The 26,804-nt window shown below is 44.0% G+C and overlaps 1 protein-coding gene across 4 annotated transcripts in view; it reads right to left on the minus strand.

Moving 5' to 3' along the window:
* Positions 1–26,804, minus strand: part of MPPED2 (metallophosphoesterase domain containing 2) — a 1,149,018-nt gene that overhangs the window by 1,068,863 nt on the left and 53,351 nt on the right. Inside the window, exon 1 of one of the 4 annotated variants that reach the window (XM_069623538.1) lies at positions 11,938–11,958. The exons of 2 other annotated variants lie outside the window; for them this stretch is intronic. The gene's annotated coding sequence lies outside the window, so the exon portion shown is untranslated. Of the gene's footprint in view, positions 1–5,529; positions 5,641–11,937; positions 11,959–26,804 lie in introns of those variants that run through there. One more of the 4 variants, XM_069623536.1, reaches the window with a different exon arrangement.

A 26,804-nucleotide genomic window follows, 5' to 3' on the forward strand; every position in this document is an offset into this window, starting at 1 on the left:
AAGTGTGGTTATGGGACCTCCAGTGTCCTAGAATACATTTCTTAGCAATAGCACACGCAATGTTAAAGAAGAATCATACTTCAACTGAAAACTTTCCAATGTCACCCAGTAGGAAGTTCAGCGGCATCAACGATGGGGGGATTTTCAAGATGTCACCCACCACTTCGCAATTTCGCTCTAGAACTCTAGAATCGGTGGGCACTTCCAGTACATATGAAAGGAGTCTGCCTGTGCCTCACCACACTTCACGCACTCGCCACTTGTGCCAGGATATGTCTTTGCCAATTTGACTGGGGTATAATGTAAGTGATTTAACATCTTAAATTTTATCCAGCCGTAGACCCGTGTTCATAGAGATTGCTTTGGTCCGTTCACAACATCTATACCATTTGTCATCCTCCAGTGTTACCCCCCTTCCCCCAGATCTGCCTCTCACTTAACTCGCATTGTGTTCCTAGACTTCTGGGATGTCTGAAGTATGGCATATAGTATTGAAACACTGTGCCTAATCCCATCGGCAATCGCTATCGGTGTAATACACTCATGAGTTTCGAGGTTCCATAGGGAATGTAAGCCACTGTTGTTCTGAAAGCCGCCTTCATCCGGTAGTACTGCAGTACCCGGGTGGGACCCCTCACAGTTTCACTGAGAAGTCCTCTAGGCACACAAACCGCCCCTCGGCTAGCATATCCCCTATGGTCAGCTGTGTCTGATCACCTAAAGAGCTCTCAATGTCAAAGCAGCACAGTTCAAAGAAAAAGTGATCTTGAGGCTTGGTCTCGAAACAACAAGTATAACTCACGTCTCCGGACTCCCTTCCCAAGACTTCAGTTCCGCCAATTATACTTCTAAGTCTTTTCAAACAAAAAGATTTAACACAACTCCAGGTCAGCTTTACCATGTTTCTGGATTGCCTCACCCATGCACTGGCAGTGCACCTTCTTGGTTTATTCCACAATGTCTCTTGGTTCTCTCAGCTCAGGGCTCACTTGTCTAGGCGCAGTAACCAGGCCACACGGTCCACCCATCACAGGTCATGCAACCAGGATCCCTCTCTTTGTTGGCCTCTTGGCTTTGTGGACAATATTCACACGTCTCTGGCTTCTCCTTGGTAACCTCATGGCTCTACCAGAGTAACCTCCTAGCAGTCTTTGGGCTTGCCGCACTGCATTTATCTGTAAAGTTCAATTTGTGGTGATCTTAGTCATGTCCCACCTTCATCTTGCACTCTTTCACACTGGTGCCCTTTTCGTATGTGCGGTTGTCATATGGGCACTTTCCCTTTAGCTGTCTTTGACTACTTGCTTTTTCTAAAAAGGTGCACTTAATTTTATATTCAACAAACTTAATTGCAAGATTTGTTCCATTCGGTATTCACCAGATATTCAATATGCTCAATTTCAAGTTCCCATTTGGTCCAGTATTCAATATGCCCTTCGTGCTTTTATTTTTTTCCTTCAGTTTGGTAAAGTATTTCCTCTCCACCACCTGCTAGGAACCCCCCCGGCTGCCAAGTGCCTCTCCCGACACTCACCGGTCTTCGGCGTGGTTCTGCCATAGTTTACGCTGCTTCTCCCAGCCTCACCGGGTGGCGGGCAAGCTGCTGAGAGCCCGCTCGTACTTGAGGGCTCGTCTTCACCTCACTGGTTGCTCTGCTGCCCCTTTCTGGATGCGGACAGCGTGCCGCTCTCTCCTGCAGTTCTGCAGCCCCAGCTGCTGATTTCTTCGCCACGGACGCTCCTGTCCCTGAAACAGCCGGATGGCCTGACTCCCTTTGGGCTGGGCAGACACAGTATTTCCCGGTCCGCTGGTTATCGCAACTGCACTAGCTAACCCTGGATCCGCCACACCACCGACCGCTCACCTACCTGTTCTACCATGCTCATTCTCGAGCACACCAAACTGGTCCTCAGCCCCTCCCAATTCCTGCCTAAGTCTTTTAAGGGCACCAATTGATGTAGATAGCAGCACTCCTCTCATCCACACCTTAAAGGGCTCCCATAACGTGTAGCACATTTGCACAAACCTATCATTTATTACAAACATATTCAGTGATATCAACATGCAATTTTTCAACCACATTCGCATCCCTGAGCATGGCCAGGGCCATTTTCTCTGAACAGGAGTACCAAAAGCAACCCCGCACACGTTTTTTTTGGCCTAGTTGGGCCTCATCAGTGAGGTGGAGCTATGCCTCTCTGAGCACAGTGAGCAAGGCGGCCACGTCTGGATTACCCTGGTAATTTAGGGCGAGTCCCCAAGTACCACAAATATGACAATCATGCGCCGCCAACACCAGATCAGATTCTAATAGCCAAAATTCTATATGTGACTCTGAATTATGTACTGCCCGAGTAATCGGTATATTCTCTGATATTTGGGTGCAATTGCCACTACACATCAACCAGGGGATAGTAGAGCATCAGCTGATGGAGTGTTTGGGCTGCTCTGGTCAACACTCGAGGGGCACTAGATGTTCTATTGACCTGGCTATCCAAGATATTACCCCCCCCAGATTATTTGCACCCCATCAGAGTGTGCAAGTATGTCTTAAATGTAGTGATAGAATGTAGGGTCATCCACTTTCGGACGATATGCATTTTCAATGACAACCAGACTGTCAGCCAGGAACCCCAGACTGTGACATATCAGCCTTGCAGGTCCACACTACTCCTGGAACCCCAAAGAGTAGTGAATGAGAGTTGGGACACCCCGAGACAGAGAGGAGTAATCCGTACAAAACTACAAGGGGCCCCACCTGCTCGCAAATGTCTTGTGAACCCTCCCGAGGGCATGTGTCTCCTGGAGCATAAGTATTTTCGACCCATGTCTATCAACATGGGCCAATATCTTCCTGGCCTTAACCGGATTATTGAGCGCCCCGGATTGGCCATGTCAGCAACTTGTCCCATCACCCACTATGGAAAGACTCATCTGCCACTGCACACCCAGCACCCCCTAATTGCGTGTGTGCAAATGTCTTCTGCATGACTGTCGAACATTTTAACTTTTGAACTTTACCCCCACACCTCCCTCACCATCCACCCCAACTTGATGGAGTACCCCATATCATGCCACCCTCAGAACATCATGGACCAGGATGCGAACATCAACTTGACCATAGAGTTTCACAACGGCCATCGTAGCGTCCATAGCAGCACGGCAGAGCTCGTCAATACAGTGACAAAACGATGTCCAACACATTACCTCTCCTCATTCACCAGTTAGAGATTGCGCCATAGTGGATTCTCGATCTTTCCGTCCTGCATTCAAGGCTTGACCCACTGGGACTGGTATAGATCGTTCAATGTACGCCACTGCCTTCTCAGGGGATTCAAAAAATGCACCCTTCCGCCATGTTGTATGTGCAGTTTGGCTGGGAACATCATTGCGTATTGTATCTTCATGTCTCGTAGTAGGCACTTGACATGATCAAAATGTGCGTCTGGCAGCTTGGATCCCCAAAGAAAAAAAAAGGGGTAAATGTGTACTCTCGATGACTCATACCAGAGAGTTCCTTTCTCCCTCACCAGCTTCAGGATAAAAGTCCTGGTCGTGATACAGTAATCCGCCTACTTTCTTGGTCTAATTTTGTACGCAGGGAGTTGATGTTGGCGACAAAACAATGTCATCTAGTTTGGAGCTTACTGAAGCAAACCCCGCCTGCATCGCCATCATACATGTATCCATGATGGAGCCCGGAGGGAATCCTCCCCGGCACCTCCTGTCACTGGGTGACCCTGTGCGGGGCTACTAGTGTACGAGTCCATGCAGCCTTTCTTGTTCTTCCCGTTGCCACGGGTCTTGTCTGCTGGAACCAACAGCAGTGTCTCCCAAGTATTCTGAAAATGGCTGCCCTGGGCAGAGCTCATAGGGTGCTGGGGGCGCACCTCCTCAAAGCCGCCCAGCAGTTGTGTGCCACCAGTGGTCGTCCACAATATGTCCACAAGTCAGGACTGGGATGAGAGTACACCCGAGCTACCCCCAGCATGGCCAGTTTATCTAGTCCTCACTGGACCTGTCATCATGCAATTTTCCAGCTGAAGCAGTTATGGCAGCTTCCATGTCAAAACTAACACACACCTCAAGTATATTGTAGCCCCCCAGCTGTGTCTGCCGGCATGGAGCTCACCCGCAGCTCCCCCTCTGCTCAGAGTTCAACACATACCCCCACTAAGAATCATTGGCTGCTGGAAGGGATAACACTGCAGTTTGAAAAGAAAATCTAGCTGGTCAGCATAGGCATATAGTGGTTAAGCTTTCACAACTGCATGACGGAACACCCCTGATGGTGTGTGGCCGACTATCTCACTGCACTCCCGCCAGGCCTTCGCCCCAGCAGGCCCCACCAAGGCAGCAGAAATGCCAGCGGCCGTTTCGCTGTGCAGCGGTCCACAGCACTCTCTCCCTCTGCAGTTCAGGGCATGTAGATGTCACCGGCAGGAAGGCAGTATGTAGCAGCTGCAGTGTACAGCCCGCGCCCACCAGCAACACGCTCCCGCTGACAGACTGCCTTACCGCTGTCAGTCCAAGGCACACGGGTGCCCCACCACACACCAGGCCTTGCACCTGAACGCAGCTCTCAACACCCGTCACTGCCTGCGGCCTCCAGATCTTCGTTCCCCACCGTCAGATCTTCCTGCGGGTCAGCCCATACACTGCTGCCACATTGCGGAGTCTGGCGCTTGTTCAGGTCGCTATGCCATACACACCAAAAGGATATTGTTAAGGCAGGATGTTTAACAGATGCAGAGCATCCATGTGCGTTGCTGCTCAGCAGCGCCCCCCATATATACCAATTTGGACATGTTTTTACTTTGGGTGCGAGGCTTGCGCAGAGCAGAAAACGACTTTTCATTTTGCTTGCACAATGACTCTGTTGACGATTAGTTTGGGCAAGCTGCTAGTTATTGTGGTCTCTTTTAGACCCTTAGGCTAAGTTGGAGTAAAGTTAAAAGGAGGGCATTTGGTTGTACTATGAGGGATGATTTAATTTGAAATAGGGAGATATCAGTGACCTGTGAAGGATGGGGGGCTTTTAGAACTTTTCCGAGTTATGATCTAGAACAGCTGGGTCAACTCAAAGCCTTGGATCTACCACTGGCTGTCTTTAGAAACTTGGCACCTGGAACAGAGCAGATGATTTAGATAGAAGGTAATGTAAAGTGTTCCTTTATGCCGCACTTCTTCCATTTTGCATCTTGCTATGCAAGAAAAGGCATTGGTTTGGGGTATTCAGTAGAAAGAGGGGGAAGCAGATGAGAAACCTGAAGTGTTCAGGTTTTCAGACAAGTACATTTCATTTATTTGGTTGCTATAAGCTTTACCAAAATACAACACATATCACAATACAGCAGTGTAAAATCACAATATTAAAGAAACAAAGACAACCACTTAATTCATAGTACATATAAATACCTATAGCAAAATATATGCTATCATAAAAGTATTCATTTACAATCACTAAAAACAATCTAAATACAATATCTTTACATCTAAAAATCAGTAAAAAAAATAAAAATGAAATACCTTCTTAGCGATCTTACTCATTTTTCATTTTACGCATTTCCATGCCCGCCAAATATACTGGCTGTCTCCATAAACAACGCCAGAATCAGAGCATCTACAGTAGTAACATGCATCAAGGAAAGATTTGCTGCCAAATGTATAGAGAAGCAGTAATAAATACTGTGATCGTGTGAATAATATGGACATGGAAAACATTAAATACATTGTTGTTTCTATACGTCTTAATTCACACAAAGAAATTTCATGTAGATCTAGATTTCAGTAGCTGGCTACAAGCAAAACTGACAGCATCAGTAAATCGTATTAAACATGCAATGATTGCATTAAAGGGTGGGGATAAAAGGTCAAGATAATGTTCAATCCCAGACCATGATTTTATTATTAAATAGTCTGATTAAAGATGCAAAGATAAAGGTTTATCTATTAACAGGCCTGTACAGCATTCACAGTATTTCTTTTATCGTCTTTCAATATAGTTTCTGGATAGAGCCAAATACTGGGAAGATACAACATGAAATGGAACCAACTTTACATGTGACAGCCATAAAATGCTATGAGCATCATTTCTTACTTTTTTTGTTTAATGTGCGCTATAGTTTTATAGCAAGTTTTTGACACCATCCTTATGAGACAAAAAGGTAACAAACGCATAAAACATTTTCAATACATTACAACATTTCAAATCCCAACTAATTCATTAGAAAATATGTATACATTTAAAATACAGTTATATTCAACATTATAAATCCATCATCCACAGTAAAAAAATACAATTCCATTAATTAAACAAACATAAATATTTTTCGGCGAGCACTTGTTGCTGGACATTGATGGATTTCGTTAACTTAAGGGAGTGCAGCTTTCAAAGGAACTCGACCTCGCGGTCTGTATATATATATATATATATATATATATATATATATATATATATATATTTCCAATCCTTTCACTCAGACTGCGCGGAGTGATGTTGAGCCGCACTCACGGAGTGAACTTCCGACTGCAGGCTCCCAGCTCAAATCCACAAACTGCACCAAAATCCAAATAGAATACAAAGTTTGGCTTTATTTTTCAAAAATGTAGGTTTAAAAACAATTTCATAAGAGAAACCTCCAACCCTCGCCTAGCCGAGCAAAGGCGCTCCACAGATGACGCGTTTCGCTACACCTTGTAGCTTGGTCACATGATCTTGTGCACTTTCTAGTCACTCTTATTCCGTTCACCTTCCCTCCACATAGTGGGCATAGAAACAAACAAGGGACCAATTCGAAAATCTCGTGTTTTGTGTTCCAGGTTTTTTCTTCAGGCGTGTTCCACTGCCGTATAATTACGTGAGCAACCCTTTGTTCCTCCTAATATATGCTTAATCTGTATATATTTGCAATATCAAATATCCAATACAATCACATCCATAATTGCATAAAATTCCCAAAAATACAGATTATAAATTCAAATATAAACCTCACGTTTGCATTCAAAAATAGCACCATGTATCATAATTTACATCATGGTGTTTGTAGAGGAAAGTAATGTTGCCCGTTGTTTGTGGAGAATATAATTCTATCTATTTGTCAAATAGAATGTCCTAATGAGTCCCACAATATTTTGGGTGTCCAAGATCAGGAGAGAATGCAATAGTCCATGAGTATGGCTGGCTGAACTCTTTGGTTCCCCATTATCTGTGTAACTACAACCGTGTATAGATATATACTGCCATCCATCCTGTGCGTTCACAATTGTAGGCTCCGGACATCACATCTAGATGCATGTTCAATAAACATGAAAATTACACAGAAAAAATATGCATTAAGAATATACGCAATAGCCATATCACTTCACTCATTGATCTCTAAATGAGATATAAATATAAAGTGCATAGTGCATTACATCTCTCTGATTTTTGCTCTGGACTAGAATCGTCAGGATACTTGACAACTTAGATTCCAACTAATACCCATTTTTTTGGCTCAATGCCCATCTATAGAGACCTAAGTGGTAAGTACTAGATTTCACTCTAAAGGGAAAAGAAGGGGAATATCCGGAATCCTACAGAGTGTCCAAAGTTACTCCTAAAAAGCTCTGTGCCTCCTCACAATTGATTTCATAAAGGCATGAGTATTAAAAATGTTACAAGAACAATCAATGTAAACAACAGTGTGAGGGGATAGGCTATCCAACATTACCCAACTTCAATAATGGATTTAATCATAGTTGGTAATAGCACACAATTGTGCCCTGTTTCTCATGGTTTGTGCAAAAAAGTAAACATCACCAATATTGTACAAGATTCCCTTGATTATTCACCAAGAAAAGTATACAGCTCCTCATCTATATTATGTCCTCGAGGGATCTTGCTCTCAAAGTCAATAATATAGCGTGTTTCTTGCTGTCTTAATAGTTTTTCTCTGTCTCCTCCCCTCAATACAATGTTAATTTGCTGTAGCCCCATAAATGAAAAATCACAAAGCTTCCCATTATGTTTCTCCCAGAAATGTTTGGCTATGGGATATGCAAAATCACGATTTCTGATCGCTCTGATATGCTGTTGGATACAAATTTTCAATTTGCACTAAGTGCTGCCAATGTACCATTTCTTACAAGTGCACTTGAGTGCATACACTATGTACTCTGATTCACAAGTAATTCTTTCAGTGATAGTAATGATTTTCTTAAGTACAGGGAGTAGATAACTCGAGCACTCATCTGCAAATGTGCATATCTTGCATTTTGTACATTTGTAGAAACCCTTGTTCCTACAGTTAAGCCAGGTCAGTTGACTGGGAGTTGTTTCTGGTGTCATGTAGCTGCTAACCAATTTGTCTTTAATGGATTGACACTTTCGGAATGCAAAATTGGGGTAACTCCCCAATAGTGGTTTTAGATCTTTATCTACCACTAGTGTCGTCCAATGTTTCCGAATGATGGTTTTAATCGTTTTTGCTGAATGACCATATGTTAATATGAGGCGTGTTGTTTCATCTTTCTCCAGACTGGGGATCTTCTTTGCGTTATCAACTAGCAGCAACGATCTATCACTCTGCCTTGCTTTCATATAGGCACGTTGGATGATCTGTTTTGGGTATTGCTGTTTCTTGAAACCCCATGCTGTTATTTTGCTTTCCTCATCATAGCTGGTAATCTCAGAGCAGTTTCTCCGCAACCGAATAAACTCACCGTAGGGTATGCTCCAAATAAGATTCTGACTATGTGCGCTTTTTGCATGTAATGGGGCATTGACCCCAGTCGGTTTTCGAAACAATTTGGTCTTGATTATACCATCTTCTATATAGACTGTCACATCCAAAAAGACCACCTCTTTGGGACTATGTGTTTCTGTGAATTGTAAATTATAGTTGTTAATGTTTAACAATTTCACAAAGTCCACCCATTCTTCCGAGGTACCCTTCTAAATGATAAAGAGGTTGTCAATGTATCGCTGCCACATGATCACTTTGTTAGTGAAATTTCCATGTTCTTCCTTCCATGCCTCATGTTTTTCCCAATATCCCATAGCAGTTCCCTGTTTCTGTCTATAGTATTTTTGATTAAATACAAATACATTGTTGGTTAGACACATGTGGATCATGGCCATGATCATTTCTGAATGTCGAGTATAGTTTAAGGATCTGGTGTTTAAAAAATACTTGCATGCCTTCATTCCTTGTAGGTGTGTAATAGAAGTATACAGGGAAACAACGTCCATAGTGACTAACAGGAAATCTGGGTTGCATGGTAACTCATTTACTCTTGACAGAAAGTCCTTCGTGTCCCTCAGATATGATGGCAATGTTAAAACAAAGGGAAAGAGACATTTGTCGATGTATTTAGACATGTTCTCTAGTAATGAGCCCATTAGCGTGACAATTGGTCTGCCTGAAGGTTCGGAGGCACATTTGTGGATTTTGGGAAGGAAATATATCGTGGGTGTAATCGCATGGGGTTTGTAAAGAAACCTCACGTCTAGATCTTCTAACATTCCTTTATCTGACCATTCTTTGAGGAATTCCTGCACTGCTAATTCCAACTTTGGCATTGGATTCTCTGTTAGTTTCTCATAACACTTTCTATCATTAAGTTGTCTATTGGCCTCATGTAGATATTGATCCCTGTCCATAAGTACAATATTCCGGCCTTTGTCCGAAGATTTGATAATGCAGTTTGATAGAAGGTTTAATTCCTTTAGAGATTTAAAATATTCATTACCCATATTTGGTTTGAATTTTCTTGCTTCTTTACATCTTATTTTCTTAAGATCTTCAATGACCAGATTTTGGAATGTCTCTATAGTACTCCCCATGATGATGGGTGGATTAAACTTAGATTTGTTTCTCAGTTTACTTGCTTTGTACCATTCCATGTTGACATCCAGTTCATCTGCATTAATCTCCACTTCTTTAGAGGTGTCTTCTTCACCTGTTTGCAGGAACACAAGTGTAGATAGAGTATTTAGATCTTGTCTTGAGATTTCTGTTCTTCCTTCTTGTATCAGTTTTTGTTTTTCTTTCGGGGGATTCATTGCAAAAAATGTCTTTAGCTTAATTTTGCGAATATATTGATCAAGATCAATTCTAGTTTGAGGATAGTCGAACTCTGGTGCAGGACAGAAATTGAGGCCCAAGCTAAGTACTTGACGCTGTGATTTTGTTAGTGTATGCTTTGAAATGTTGACAATGGACATCTGTACAGTCTCCTATAGGGCCTTCTCATTTAGTTCCCAGAGCGCAGTGATCTCCCTGACGTGTTCTTTATCTCCATGTTTGCCCCTTTGGCCCCTCCTCGTTTTTGTTTGCCTCATTTTCCTCGACCCCGGGTTTTTCCTCCTCCGGGTTGCTTGCTTGTCCTCCCATCCTGACAGAGCAAGCGCATTTCTTCTAAAAAATTAAGGCGTATTGGGGGGCTCTTCACTTTCATTTTCAGTAACATCCGATTCTGAGGCTGTAGATTCCTCATTGGAGGTTCCCACTCTGTTACCATTCATGGGTGCTTTATTCATTTTCATCTGAATTCTCATTTGATCAAAGCATCTGGCGAACGTGTACACTCTGCCATTTTCATAGTTCTCTTCATCCCTTAAAAATTTCCTTTTTTCCTTTGTTGTATTTCTTCTTCATAGGTAATGAGGTTTTTGTCAATATTGGTTTTCAATTTCATTGCATCTTCACTTAATTTCAGTTTCTCCAATATATATACACACACACACACACACACACTATGTATTAGAAGTCCCTCAATAGCCCTAATAAAATTTGAGGTTGTAATAATGGAAGAAATCTGTTGTCAAATATGAATACGAAACCAGAAATTTTTGATTAACTAGCGCTACAACATCTTGTACAAAATATTTTTTTTAAAACATCTGAGGTCATGTAATTCAATGCATTCCATAAATCAGTGTTCCAAAGTTGTATATAGTTTCTAAATTATATAAACTACAGTACCTCAAATCATAGTATATTTTTCGTCTACTTATGATTTCATGAGTGCACAACAAATGTCATCTAATCCTCATAAATGTTTTTGGAATACTCCAAGAAGGAAATCTTGCTAAGGACCCTGGTACGACATGTCTTTTCTTCTGCACCCAGATCACAAAATAGGCTGAAACAAATCAAGGAATATCTTCTAGTGAACCAAACATAGCCCCAATATTCCTCCCTCACCTCCAATGGGTTAAGAATCAACATCTATCCAGTCGTATTTATAGCACACAAAATTTGCCACAAGCATTTCCCCATGTCATGAGAGCATTAAATGAACAAAGGTTTTCAGTGAAGGAAATATCTTACGAAACAGAAGAACTTGTTGCCAGTTAATCTTGGCCACAAGTGAACTCAGCCCTAAATCATATTTTATTACAGCGCACGTTATTAGGATATTGGAAAGACCAATAGGAAATAGAACCAACTTCACATTCGGGCCATAAAATGCTCTCAGCATCATTTCTTTCTAAAATCTCCCATAACAGCATCATGTACTCCTCGTCATAAGATCTCAGCCAGGTCCTTATCCATAATCCTATTGGCATGAAAGCTAAATGATGGTCAATGCTACGGAATCCCACATGTAAAGGACCTGATATTGTGGATTATGGGAGGAAGTGAAGTTGTTTTGAAAACTTATTTCTGCTCTCACCAAGGGGTAACATGTCCTTTTCCAAAGCGTTTGCTCTCAAATGTCTGTCACTGCAGGCGTCACTTTAGACTCATAGACCTCAAGTGAGGGTGAGGGGCTACTACATAGCCTCCTAAATCCCTGTTGAACTTAAAATTCAACTTGATGCTATAGTCAACATAGTGCTTTTAATTTGAGTGGCCCATGAGCCGTTAGCAGAAACCTAATACCCATATAATCATATGAAGTAAGAATCTCTAGTGTAGTCACACCTATATCAAAAGGTATAGGTCTTACCTTTCCATGACTGGTAATCAGCATGTTCATTTTCTTTCAGTTGATAGATGGGTCTAGTTTGAAACAATCGTTAAATGTCTTTAAAAGCCTGTTCAATGAGTTTCCAGTTCATGCCAATAGTACAGCATAATCTGCATAGAGTAGAATTGGCCATAGTTTATTATTTGACATTTGTACAGCACCTGCTACAGATTAATTAATCCACAATTCCATTGACATATAAATTAAACAGGAGGGGGGCCAAGACACACCCTTGTCTCATCCCCCTCCCAATTAATTTTGAATTTGTAGTCTCGCCACATTGACCAAATCTTATTGAAGCTGTATTGGATGACTACAATAATTTAATTGCGTCGACCACCACAATATTCCATAACTGTGACCAGTTTACTGCATCAAATGCAGTACTATGGTCAATAAATCGCATATAAAGCATACACGTTTTTAAGTGGAGATATTTCTGAAGGGAAAAAAAAAAATCAATTGGTCAACAGTACTTGGCCCTTCCGAAAGCCTGACTGAGCTGCAGAGATAAGACTAATTATCTATTAAAACTTTCTGTACTTAAACCAATCTTTGATTACCAAATATCCTATGTAGGCATTCCAAATGGGAAATTGGTCTGTAATTAGCTGGTTTACAACTATGCCCCTCGTCTTGTTGTCTTGATTTTTATTAAAAACAACCTACTGGAATACCATCAGGATCTGGTGCCATTTTGTGAAAGAATGGCCTCTTTCACCTCTCAAAGACTGAAATTAAGAGGGTCTATATCTTTTCTTCTAGCCCCGCTTTCTGCAGCAGTTATACTTTCCATCGTCTGTAAATGTACTGATAGGTCACTTGTGGTATAATTATTACTGCTCACATTACGTAATAGTGTTGTAACATTACTAGACTATTCAAGGCTTTAATGGATGAATCGCCAAAAAACGTTCACATTTTGTTTATCTACGAGTAACTGTGGTTCCTCCCGCTTTCACAGACAAAAGTTCTTCTTTTTCCTCATTACTAATTGCTTACATTGAGTCTTACGATCTCTTATTAATTATCTTTATCTGAGTTGTGAAGAGGGTAGCAATTCTTTCTGTCAGCTTTTCATATACCTTCACTACAGTTCTTGTTTAGTTGATCTATTTAATGTCAATTAAATTTGGGGTACGCCAGCCACAAATACATCTCTTGTACCACCGCTTTAAAGAAAATGATTCCAGCTAATTCAGGACTTGCGATTTATTTTAAGCGACACAAAATTGACAATTGATAAATCATAGTTATCAAGAAGCAGAAAAGATCCACAAAGTAGTGTGTGGTTACTTTCAGGTCGAGACACTACTTCCATGTCAATCACCAGGTTCCAGTAGGCTGCATTCAAAATAATATAATCTGTTATTGTCTTTTTTTCCCCCACAACAAAAATATAAGCTGCCGGGGAAATAAGATTGTGCACAACCATTCAGTTAACAAAAAATATTTGCCTGCATAAAATCAACAACTGACATTGCATTCTCATTGGCTCTTTTTGCATTAAAAGCCGGATACAGAAAAGCCAAGGTCTCCATAATGAAATCCAAATGATTTCATATTATAAGACATGTTAAAATTACCTCTCAAAATGTGTTAACTTCTTTCATTTTTATAAAGGGGCAAACCAAATTATCTAATAAATCCAACAGATTACTCAAGGTTTTAGATTTGCCGGCAAAGCTAGTTTCTTTATTGTAAACATTAGTCAAGCAAATACACTGAGTGCCAGGGGTACGTAAATTAACATTGTATGTTCAAATCATCGGTTTTAATAAAATTCACTTTACACTGAAGCCTTGACTCGTTCCAAATCACCATGCCCACATCATTGTGGCCTTTTACTAACAGAGTAGAAGGAACAAAAAAAAAATGATGTTCTATGACGAATCGAAGATTCCTCATAATGTATGGGGGCTCCTGTCCTTAGGCATGGGGTGCCTGGGGCTGTTGTCCATTTCAGAGACGATTGTGTGATTTCATAAAAACTTGGGGCCACATTTCAGTGAGGAACTATTTTTACTTTTTATTCGACCTTCATAAGAAGTGTGTGGTCCCTGAGTTATACGTCACTCGGTAGTATTTCAAGAGTGAGGTTTTTGTAGGAGAAATTTAAACTTTAAAAGCAACGAACTTCGTCCATAGTGCAGAGTTATATGGTGTTGTTCACAGGGTATCCCGAGTTGGTTTTTGGAATATCCTTAGTTAAAAAGTGGTCGACCGGTTTCGATGAATTTAATTGATCATCTTCTTCAGGACCTTGATTTTGGCTTGTCTCTAGGAGATCAGGGGTATGGAAGGGGCACCGTCATCCCTTTTACCTAAGAGAAATCAAACCGAAATGGGTTTTAAATCTTGAGGTCACAGTGGTTCTTGAAGTTTTATTCTGTGGTATTTTCTATTAACTTAATACAATTAAATTGATATGCTAGCATTTTTTGACAGTCTGTCAACCCCAAATCAGACGGTACTAGACACTCCTATAATTGTATTACAACTCATTTATGATACAGCCTCACGTAGGCCTTTGTCTTATAAAAAAACACCTTGTTAATGTCTTACAGGACTGGAGTCACGCATGACAAAAAAGACCCGGCTGTCAGTTACTATATATGAGGTAATTACCAGCTGCCTTCTATGTCCATTTTAGCCTAAATAGCCAAATGACTGTCAAAAAATGCTAGCATATCAATTTAATTGTATTAATTTAATACATTGTTTTGAATAACACTTCGGGAAAAAGTTTGAAGTCTAAATGCCTCCCTGAATGTGATCCACTATGACGAATCGAGACATTCAGTCACTTCTCCCTTGGGGGGGGGGGACTTTCCTTGTGAGGCTAGGGAGGTGAGCCTGCTACGTGATATTCCTCCAAGGGGTGGTGGCAAGCGGTACCTCAGAGGGCGAGACTCCCCTCATGGGGACAAAAAATCCCATTCTGTCACATTAAGAACCCCACTGAGATCATACCATCTGACAGAAAAACAGATTCCTTTTACATCTGCTATTTTGGTATTACTACTGAAAACTATCTGCCTGGCACTGAAAGGAGTGATAAAAAAAAGTAACTGATAGGTACTAGGCTGAAGAGAACCAATAGTTATAACTAATACAACTCAAGTAAATTCTGGGAAGAAGACGACTACTGGAGTTATAATGAATGTAAAGCAGAAACTGAAGCACTGTCACAAGCTACCTGGGAAATCCCAGGACCTCGTCATTAAAGTGGGAGGAGAGAGAGAGAGAGAGAAGCCCGGGAGCTCCGAAAAAGCTGGCAGCAGGAGGCTGCAAGTTCAGAAAAAGGGCTGTTTCCCGAGACAGAAGAGAGCCGTGGGAAGCCGAGCCTTGACCCTCCCTGCTTGAGAGGCAGGATTACTGGAACCAGCAAGATAGCCACAAGTCCCAAGACTGACATGCAAGAGAGAGAGCGAGCCACGACAGGTTACAGAGCACCTGCAAACCGACTGTTAGTCCTAAGAGGGACACAGGAAGAAACCGAGCGAGGAGGGGCTGGAGAGATGCTGTGAAGTGAATGCTAGCCCCAGGAGGGAAACATATTCAGGAAAAGGTGGTCGGTGCAAGGAAGGTAAAGGGGGAGCAGGAGACCTTGGGAAAAAGGCAGTGAAATAATTGGGACATTATAAAAAAGAAGAATATAACTTTCGCATAGAAACCAACATTCGATATAAATTTTATAAACAATTCCTCCTCCTAACAACTAAAGTAGAAAACAGAAGGCTTTTTTTTTTGTTCGCGGGCAAACATGTGGGCTCTTATGTGCACTGTTGCTTCAATATAGGTTGCCATCACAAAATTCATCTTTGTCCTTTGGACCAGATTGTCAGCCCAATAGCCGCTACTCGAGTTCTGATTCTGTGCGTACATCCAAAATGCCTAACGTACTATTTGTGGGACAACTGAAAAAGGCCAAGTCTAATGTGTTAGGCCTTCATGTATACCAGAGGTCACTGCTGTGAAAGTGTGCTTTGTAGGAATGAGGGCAGAAAAGGATGCTGGATGTTCTACGTTTATAGGTCTGGCGGTATAAAGTTGGCTCTCTGCCAGCCTATTACAGATACATATTTCGAGGTAGGCCAGCTGCTTGGTCAAGCAAGATGTGTGCATCCTGCTGAAAGCTCGGTTCCAACAACTGCCATGAATATCCAGTGGAGCTTTAGAAGCAGTGAACAGCTTGGAAAAACATTCTCTTAAAAGCAGGTTTTGTTTCCTGCTGCCTGAACGATTGATGGAGTTTCCTCTTAGTGCTGTATTACATTGCGTGTGTGTTTTTATTTGCCAGCATTTGTGTTTTTGCACACACAGAATTGGTATTATTCGTAATAAAACACAGACATCTTTTTACAATGCATACAATGCTCTTGTGACAACTGTCCCCTCTTCCTCACACCACTCACTGTCATTTTCACTCTCGAGGTAATCTTTGAACCTTTTTTCACTCCTTTTGCAGGTTAAAAATTAAGTCTGGATTTCTTCTTTTTTGTTGGTTCATTTGTTGGTTTTTGGGCATTTGTTAGTTCTGGATTGTATTCTTAACTATGGCATATAAAAGGCAGTTTATTCCCATACACTGGCCATTAAACAGGGCTCCCGCCAACCCCCGCGAGAAATGTCTGAACCCAGTGAGTGTGTGGTCTCAGAAGCGTTATTAAACGTGGTCAAATGGGAGCAGATCAGTGTGTGAATAGTCGGAGTGTAGAGCCGGTAGGTAGCATGACGCTGCCGAGACTCCACATGTGGCAGATGTCAACTTTAGCAAACTCATGACTTCCTGCCCTCTAGGCAGACACAGAGCAGTGTGGGTAGCTGAGGGCGTGCACAGAGAATGCAACCGTCTGTGAACCTTCAGAAGAGTACAGTCTCCCTCCCTTCTCTGCACCCCTGCTCCTCCCTCAAACTATGCAGAGAAAGCCAATTAGAGGCAGCGGGATAGTATTACCCTTCTAACATGCGTTAATAGCAGCGGATCAAAGCAAAGGTTTCTGGCAGCCTTCACTCCCTTACTTCGTTTTACACCTGCGCAACGTACTACACTAAACATAAAAACCGGAAACTGCAGTAGTTGACGATGGAGTTTTACAAATAATTATCTAGTCTATTGGTTTTGAGTATGCACATTACAGAGAATGGAGGTACATTGTCAACTGTGAGCGAGTGTCTTCTTACTGTGCTATAACCACGTTTGGATTCCATGGTATATATTGCAATGTGCAGCACATGGCTGTTATACCTCGAGACTTTGTTGTTGGCATGCTTGTGCTGCTCCTGCCCATTTGAATTAGCATTAATCTAGGGTGGGGATGAGCACAGAAGAAAAGGTGTGGGTTCATTATGCCTCAGTAGAAAGTACTGCGATCCTTAAGACAAGAGCCATTTTTCATCATACTACCACACTGTGTACACTTTTCATTGATCGTTATGGCTGAAAGATTTAATTGTGTGCTCAGTTAACAGAGGGGCAGCACTTCAAAGTGAACAGATGGTACAAGATGCGATGGGGCATATGATTTTCATGTATAGGACCACACCCACTCCAACGCAGTAACTTCCATGCCTCAAGTCATGAGACAAAGGCACACCACCGGCCATGCAAATCAATGTGGCTTGTCAATAAGTCTGTAAAACGGACATGATGCCCCCCTTAGATGTACAGAAAATGCAGGAGCAATTGCTTACTATTCAGGTGTTCATGAAAGCTGTTCATGATAAGTGTCTTGGCCCATGCTTGCCAGGTGAGTGATGTACTGAGGGTTAGGCAACTGGGACTCATCTCAAAAGGGACTTCCAGGTAGAGTTGCTTCATCGCTGTTGCCCAAGTACTCAAGGGGACTGTCAAGATGGCTAATATTTATATATGGAATTTAGAAAAATAAGCTTCTGTGCCTTTTGTATCCATGGGAAGGGCCACCCGAAGTGAGTTGTACCCCACGGTCAGAAATGATTTTTCCTTGGCACCCTTCCCCTTCCAGAAAAGGTGCTAGAGAAATTATATGGCAATTGAAGTGTTGCTGGGCCTAACAAATTTCCTAACAAATTTTATTTTGCCATTTTGATAAATGGTTGAAAAGATCAATAGCAAACCTCTCATCTGGAGGGAACTTGATATGACCGTCCAAGTTGAAGGCTAGTTCATGCCAAGAACCCTCAGGGACACTGAACGAGGTAAGAACTTTGTCTCCAGAAATGCAGACAGGAAAAAGGGGGCACACATTGTTCAGTGCCTCCATTAATGGGGGCCATCAAAAGTCCCAACTACTACTCTTTTCATGGTAGTGATTCACAAATGCCTTGTTCTAACATATACTGGTGAGCCACCTGATCAGATCTACAAAATCCTGCTCTGAAAGCTCACCCTCCACCTTGTAGAATATCAGTAAATCAAGTTCTTGGAAGGAGGCCATACTATCGGAACAAAGTTTATGACACATTTACATACTGTCTTGTGTCTCAGGATTCCATGTGGGATCAATAAAGAAGCCGACACTGGATGTCAAGGTTTACTATGCTATGTTTCATTATTAGAAGCTTGGGCAACTGAAAATGAAAATAGGATTGTCTCAAACAAAGGTCAGGATGATTCCATCCTCAAAAGGGTTGACTCCTTGCTTCCTCAGGTACCACCAATTGACCAATGTCTCTTTCATCAGATGCGGGAAACTAGAACAGTTGCCTGGGGGTGCTGATGATACTCTTGTTCAGAGGATACTTGCCTAGCATCCAAGTACTGAAATGCCCTAGAGGGTGGGACCAGAATGATCTGCAAATGGATATTTCTTCTCTGGGACAGGTATAGTGAGCATAATCCTGGTTGTAGACCCTACTCGGAGTGAAACATTCCATAAAACAGGTTATTTAAGCCATGCTCATTCTCAGTAGAATGGCTCTCACACTTTTGTGAAGGTTACCTCACACACTCTGGAATTGCAAGCTTTGGAGGGACCTGAACCCTTCCGCTTGGTCTGGACTAGATGCAGAGATTCCACGGTCCTGTGCTCCACAGCTCACTACAGTAGATTCTTGCGAGTAGGCAGGTCTGTAGGCGTAGCTGGCAGAGAGAAATAGTGAGGGATTTCTGGGTTTGCGCCAGTATTCTTGCTCCCAACCTCGCTAAACTCAGAGTAACCTCCCTGACACAGGCGGGTTCCTCCTCCCACCATCTGGACCTGCCAAAGGCCGACCTGGCCCACTAGAACAGGGCTGTGCTTATTAGCTATAGGTTGGTCCTCACTCTCCTCCTGGTCCTTATAGTGGCCACCTGATGTTCTTGTATCGCCCTCCCTCTTTCCTCCTGATATTATCCTTTGGTCTCCTTTGTACCTTATTTTGTGCCACTGTCACTACCTTATCATGATGTTTTCTCATCGGCCTCTTCCCTGTCTTTCTCTCCCCCTGGGTTACTACAAATCTGTGATGTTGCAACTTCCTCCTTCTCTGGACTATTGTCACCTCTTGCCTGCCACTCTCCTAGCAGGACGTTATCTTCCCCTCTTGCTATCATCTATCTCTTGTTACCACTTCCTCTTCTACTCCCTCGTTTCTCGCCTTTTCGTCCTCCTTCTCCTTCCATTGTTATGACCTCCTCTCAGATTACCTCCTCCTCCTGTCCGCTCTCACTTGTGAATGAAATAACTCTCCCTTCATGTTATTAATTCCCTCCACATCCTTCTGTTCACTCTCACCCTCTGTCATCACCTTGACCCTCTTGGCTCTCATCACCTCTTCCTGCTCACCAGTACTGCCTCCTCTCCAGTCTTCCATTTCTCCATTATCTACTTCTTCAACTGGTCTCCAAACACATGCTTCCTAATCATACAAAACACAAATTGCCTGAATAAAGCTGGGAGTTTTTATAGTGTGCTCACTCCTCCCCCTGCATGGGCCTGCTAGTGAGGGTTTAGACCTATAGCTGGTAATTTGATGAGGGTTGTGATTGGATGTCCTTCCTATGCATACTTGAGGTTACTTCAAGGGACTGGGCTAAGTCTATAGTTGGACTGGCTATCATCTTTGGCTTTATTATTTTTCCTCTGAACCTGCGGGGTCCTTGTGCTAAGCACTTGGAGAATCCAGCTTACGACTGAAAGGTTTGAAAAATACTGGGAAAGGTTTTGCAATACTTTGTTCCATTGAGCATATGGAAGACTGGCCATGTTGTATGCCCGGGACAAGAATCAATTGCCGGGTGTGGGTTAAAATATAGCCCCTGAATGTCCAAGTGATTGAGGTGGTGCTAGAAAGAGACGCACTGCAAAGCAGTTCTCTTTTGGTAGAGTTAGCTATAGTCAGTTTGCCATTATCCATATCTCCACATGTGCTAGACATGTTTTAAGTCTGGGGAGTATGTTGAAAGGTTGCTCTTCAGCTTGTAGATTATTTGTGTATCATCCGCATAGTTGTAACAAGTGAAGCCAGAGAGAATGATGAAGTCCAGTAGTGGCAGGGTGCAAACATTGCACTAGCCATTGGCTAGTGATGGTTGACTCTTGGCGAGTAAGAAATGCTGTGCTGTGTGTATGTATAGCATTGAGGTGGATTTATGGCTGGCTAGTAGCTTGCAAATAGCATTTTTTCCACCGAGTAGTGGCGTCATGAAATTTTTGAAAAAAAAGAGGCAACTGTGTGGATCCTTGGGATACTCCACAGGTCAGAGGACATGGCTGCAACCTATAGTGGGACCATAATGGTAGCTTTGGCTGTACCTTTGAGGAAAGGGGTCATACAGCATAGAGCCGCTCCTTTTATTCCAATGTCTCCCAGTCTTTTGGCTAATGGTATCAAAAGCTGGTGGGGTGCACAGAAGATTGAGTGTGTGCTCATAATTTCTGTACTTGATTGTGTCCCAGATTGAGCACAAAGCTTATTCCCTACCCCTCATCAGTCAGAAGCTGTGCTATGTCTCATAGAGAAGGAGATGTGTCTCAACGAAATCCCAGGGTTGATTGTGTATGACTTTTTCCAAACTGATTCTTTGCGGTGGGTCTGTAGCTTCCAGGTCATTTGGGTCTGCTGTTCTTTTTTTGAGGAGTGGCTTGACATACGCAAACTTCAATAGTGGAGGGCTACAGTGATAGAAGCATTAATGAAGTAAGAACACAGGTGTCCGTTCCGGATGCTCCATGGTGGCTTTGTATGAAAACGGGGAGCACAGATCTTCTGAAGATCCTAGTGGGTTGCAGGAGTCAATGGTACCTTTAGGTCCCATAGGGAGAGGTTGCACTATATGGTTAGAGAGAAGATGGTAAGTGTTAAAGGTGAAGTCTCCTTTGTAAGGGAGGAAGGAGCTGGCCCTTTAGTGTCCCGGGGTTCATGGATTTGCAGGATCCTTTTGCTAAAGAGTGCCACAATCTAGTCATAACGTTCTTGCGTGGAAATCAGGGTTGTGTTTCAGGCTGCCAGGTCCTTGAATGATCTTTAACATGTTCTTTTGACTGCGCTTTGTGTTCTGTAGTATCAGATATGTTGAAGTTTCTCAAACTTGCCCGGTAACAAGCAGTTTTCCCACAGTATTCTACACGTTTTGTTTTTCTTCATACTGTTTTGGAGTAAAGCCTTTAGCAAATTCCTTCTGTGAGTTTTTAAAAGTGCTTACGGAGTAGATGAACAAGTTACTTACCATGTCAAGTAACGTTCTTTCGATGGGATATTCTGCCGACGTATTCCACATCTATGACAGGTAATGTCCACAGCTGTGCTGCATCAGAAAGTTTTCGGCACAGGGCGCCCTGCATCGATGACGTCGATCCGTTGTCCCTCGAGGGCCTCCGTCGAAGGTCGACGTCACCAGATGTTATATATAGGACGCACGGCACCCGTAGCCTCAGTTATAGTTTTTTCCCAGAACATGTGGTACCAATCTCCTGCCAGTATGACTGCAGAAAGCCTTGCGGAAATGTAAGCTGCAATCGCATAAGAAATTCAGTAGAGGGACAGGCTGGGAGGGCGATGTGAAATACGTCGGAGGAACATCCAATCGGAAGAACGTTACCAGACACAGTAAGTAACTTGTTCTTCGATGGGATTGTGTCCTCCGATGTATTCCACATCTATGAGATACTCCGAAAGCAGTACCAACTTATGGAGGAAAAGAATTTACAATTTAGAATTGTAGAATGCCCAATCAAATGGCTAAATAAAGGATTGCCTTACCAAAGGCCAAATCCTGCCCATGGATGGAGTCCAAGGAATAGTGTCTCACAAAGGTATGGACAGAGGCCCATGTGGCTGCTTCGCAAATATTGTGAATAGGAACGCCCCTCTATAGAGCAGTGGAGGCAGCCACACCCCTAGTAGAGTGAGTCTGTAAGCCTACTGGAGGGTCCTTTCCCGCCAAACGGTAACACTCCGAGATCGTCAAAATGATCCATCTGGGCAAGGTCTGTTTGGAAACAGCCTGACCAAACGCCTTCCAGCATAACCAACAAGGAGCTGATCGTCCAATCTGACCCGGGACATCCGTGAGAGATAGAAACTCAAATCTCTCCTAGGATCCAACCTATGGAGCCTCTCCTCTTCCCTACCAGGATGTGGAGGAGGATAAAACACCAGAAGAATCACCTTCTGGCTCAAGTGGATTTCCGACACAACCTTCGGAAGAAAATAAAAAGAACGCACCCGCAGGACAACCCTGTCCTTATGGAAAACAGCAACAGTGGCGGAAAGTGCCTGCAACTCACTCACTCTGCGTGCGGAAGTAACCGCAACTAAAAACACAGTTTTAAAGGACAACAGTCTCAACAGACAATAATGTAAGGGCTCAAGCGGAGCTCCCATTAGGAACTTTAAAACCAAATTCAAATCCCATCCCGGCACCTGGAAAGGCAACAGTGGAAACACATTAGTTTGCCCTTTTAGAAACTGAGAAATCAAAAGGTATCTTAAAATAAGAGCATTCCTCAGACGAGCGCTTAAATATGGGCAGCGCCGCCATGTAACCCTTAATGGTACCAACTTGCAGGCCCTTGTGGGCTAAAGAAAGCAATAAAGACAAAACCAAAGGAATGGAACATTGGAAAGGATCCACATTCTGTACCCTGCACCAGTCAAATAACTTTCTCCAACGGCAACGGTACAGGGATTTCGTTGCTGGCCTTCTGGCCGAAAGCAACACCTCCATCACGTCTTCGGGGAGGTCCCAATCCTTATACCTCAAACTTTCAGATACCAGGCATGAAGGCTAAGAGCCTTGACCTCTAGATGGAGAACCCGTCCCCCCCCCTTCCCGTGAGAGCAGATCGTCGCGATAGGGAAGACGGTGTGGAGGGCAGATGGACATGTCTAAAAGGTCCGGGTACCACGCTCTCCTGGTCCAAGCCGGAGCAATGAGGATCATTCGGGAACAGAACCTCCGTAACCTCCGCAACACTTGCAGAATGACGGGGACTGGAGGAAACACGTACAGCAGTGGGAAGGACCACTCCATTACGAACGCATCCCCGAAGGCTCCTCTTGGAGGAAATTCCCGTGAGCAGAATCTTTCACACTTCCGGTTGACACTGGTGGCGAAGAGATCCCCTTGTGGGGTTCCCCAAAGGGTGAAGATCTCCAAAAGAACTTCCTGAGCCAGCTCCCACTCGTGAGAGACCGTGCTCTGCCTGCTCAGAGTGTCCGCCGCCGCGTTTTAATCTCCGGCCAGATGAACTGCCGAGATCGAAACTTCCTGCTGGATGGCCCAGAACCAGAGCTGCATCGCCTCCCTGCACAACGGGAGTTACCCTGCGCACCTTTTTTGTTGAGGTAGTGCACGGCCACTGTATTGTCCGTCATAATCAGGACATTCTTCCCCTGCACAGAAGCCTTCAGGGCTAGCCTGACGGCCCTCAGCTCTAACAGATTGATGTGGAGTCTGGACTCCGACAGAGACCAACGGCCGCTCGCTGTCAACTCATTGGCATGAGCGCCCCAACCTGTGAGGGATGCGTCCATCACGATCGTCACCTCCGGCCATGGTTGCCAAAATGGTGCTCCCTTTATCAGATTGCCTTTGTCGGCCCACCATAGAAGATCCTGGGTGACCAAGGTCGGAATCTGAACGGGATCCGACATCCTGCTGGAGAACTGCGACCACTGAATCTTGAGAGCCCACTGCAGGGATCTCATCCGCAGCCTGGCCTCTGGCACCAGGAAAATGTAGGATACCATGAGACCGAGCAACCTCAAAAATTCGAACGCCGGGAGACTCTGGGCCTGTTGAAACCTGTCCACCATCTGCAGAATGTGATGAGCCCTCACCTGGGAGGCGAACACTGCCCCAGGAATGTGTCGAGCACTGCTCCGATGTATTTGAGCCGCTGGCTAGGTGTCAAATGGGACTTCTTTAAATTGAGGGAGAAGCCCAGCTTGTGAAGGGAGTGGCAGGTGACAGACAGATGATCCAGGGCTTGCTCGGGAGAATGCGTCCTGATCAGCCAATCGTCCAGGTAGGGGTAGACATGAATCCCCCCTTTCCTGAGATACGCTGCCACTACCACCATCAGTTTGGTGAAGACCCTCGGGCGGAGGTCAATGCGAACGGCAGGTTCCGAAACTGAAAGTGCGAGTCGCCAACTGCGAACCTCAGGTACTTCCTTTGCTTGGGATGAATCGGCACATGAAAGTAAGCATCCTTGCAGTCTAGAGACACCAACCAATCCTGAAGTTGAAGGGCCTGGAGGACCTGAGAAAGTTACCATCTTGAACTTGTCCTTCCTGAGGAGCTTGATCAACCAACCCAAGTCCATGATGGGTCTCAATCCCCCGTCTTTTTTTGGGATAAAAAAATAAGGGGAATAGCATCCGTTGTTCCTCTCCGCTACAGGTACCAGTTCTATGGCGCCTTTCTCCAGCAGGGATAGGATTTCCTGCGCAAGGAGTGGATCCGGACGCTTCAAAGAGAGCTTCCCTGGTGGATTGTCGTGAGGCCTCTGCCGGCAGGGAAGACAGTAGCCGTGGGCTATGATCTCCATAACCCACACATCTGAAGTAATGGTCTGCCATTCTCCAAGATGCTGCGCAAGTCTGCCACCAACCAGCGAACCATGAGACATGGCCTCATGACTGAGCGGATGCGGCTGCTGCAGTGCATGAGGGCAAAGAGGCAACTGCCTGAGCGGCTTTGGCACCCCAACTACCTTATGGCCCCTTTGACTGGCAGCTCCCGTCGATCTACCAAAGGAAGAGTGGTGCCGAAAGGAACCTCCCCTCCATTGTTGTCCCCTAGGACGAAAAGGCGGAGGTTGACGAACTGCAGCGCTCAAAAACTTTGCTGCAGCTTTGGAGGTCTGCAACCTCTCAAGGCTCTCGTCAGCCTTGCTGCCAAACAGATCAACACCATCAAAGGGCATGTTCAAAAGACGGGATTGCACAAATCCTGACTTCCGCAACCACGCAAATCTGCGTATCACAGTGCTCGCAGCCATGGACCAGCTGACACAGTCTGCCGTGTCCAAACCAGACTAAACGGCCTCGCACATGGCATCCTTGCCATCTTGCACGAGTGCTAGAAAACCATCCCGTTCCTAATGTTGGCAACCACTGGTCGATGCAGGACGCAACGCGTTCAGTGGTCTGACATGAGGTACGGCTACGAGTGGTTGATTAGAGCCAAACAGGTGATGGGCTTGGCTTGGAATGATGTAGAGTCTATCTGGTTCAGAGATGCAAGCAACAGCGGTTCGAAGTCGAGCAAGTACCAAAAACAGTACCAGATGTCCCCGTTGGTTTGACGGCTGGTATCCAACACCCTGATGTGACCCCAGTCCTATTTTGTAGGTTCTGCTCTTAGATACCAGTTTACCAGGACAGCTCCTTCTAAGGGGCTGTCTTGAGAGAGCGAGAGAGACCGGGGGGGGGCTACTTGGCCGCACAAAGGATAGGCACAGTTCTCTTGTCATGCTGGCAGGCCAGGCCAATCTGTCTAACCAAAAGAGACACAAGCCTTCCACAGCTGGCCTGGGCTCACAGTGTTAATACATGCATCATATAAATCAGACGCGGCTCTTAATATTATTGTAATCCCTCCACCACTACATCACACAGGTTATGGCATACATTTTTAATTCTGCTGCCACCAGGTGGGGGTGTTTAACACAATTATATGGAATTTGCAACAGAGATGAAATGAAATGCAACCTCTGCACTGCAGCGACTTAGCTGTCACATAAGCTGTCAAAAAGCAAAAAGGGTGCCTGTGACCTCTGACTCTGCTCTGTGCCACTGGAGAGCAGGTGCTGCAGATCAAGAGACTGATGCATAAGTGCACATGTGTATGTCATGGAGCTTACAGAAAGGGGAGGGGGATCCTGGTGACCGGGCCACCCTTTCTGAGCAGGGGTGGACTGAAAACCAAAAGAGGCCCTGGAAATCATTTTTAAAATGGCCCCATATTGCATATTTTTGGCAAGCCCAGCACCTTTCCTAGGAGAACATTTTGAAATAAAATAGTTAGCCACACAAAAGAGGCCCGTGATGCAGACACCCACCCGGAAATCTCCAGAGTTCCCTGTAGGCCAGTCCACCCCAGTTTCTGAGATGGAATTACCTACATCATCGTACTAATCAATAACAATCAAAAAAGCCAGGGCTTTTACACCCTTGACTGACGATGGCAATTCCTCACCGCTACATTATGCATACGAGTTCTAAACAGATCATTGCACTGAGCCATCAGACAACCAGGTCATGTAGCTTTCATTTACAGGGGGGGTTCCACTTGCAATGTGGGTAAAACAACTTAGAGATTATTGAAGCTAAAACCAAGCTGATGATTGTGCCGAAAGGAGTAAAAACCATGGAAAAAACAAACTTAGCCCTAGAGGGGAAAGTGATCGAGAAAGTGGCCGAATTTAAAT

Source organism: Ambystoma mexicanum, chromosome 11 (genome assembly GCF_040938575.1).
Source record: "Ambystoma mexicanum isolate Mex_15411 chromosome 11, UKY_AmexF1_1, whole genome shotgun sequence".
NCBI classification, from domain to species: Eukaryota; Metazoa; Chordata; class Amphibia; order Caudata; family Ambystomatidae; genus Ambystoma; species Ambystoma mexicanum.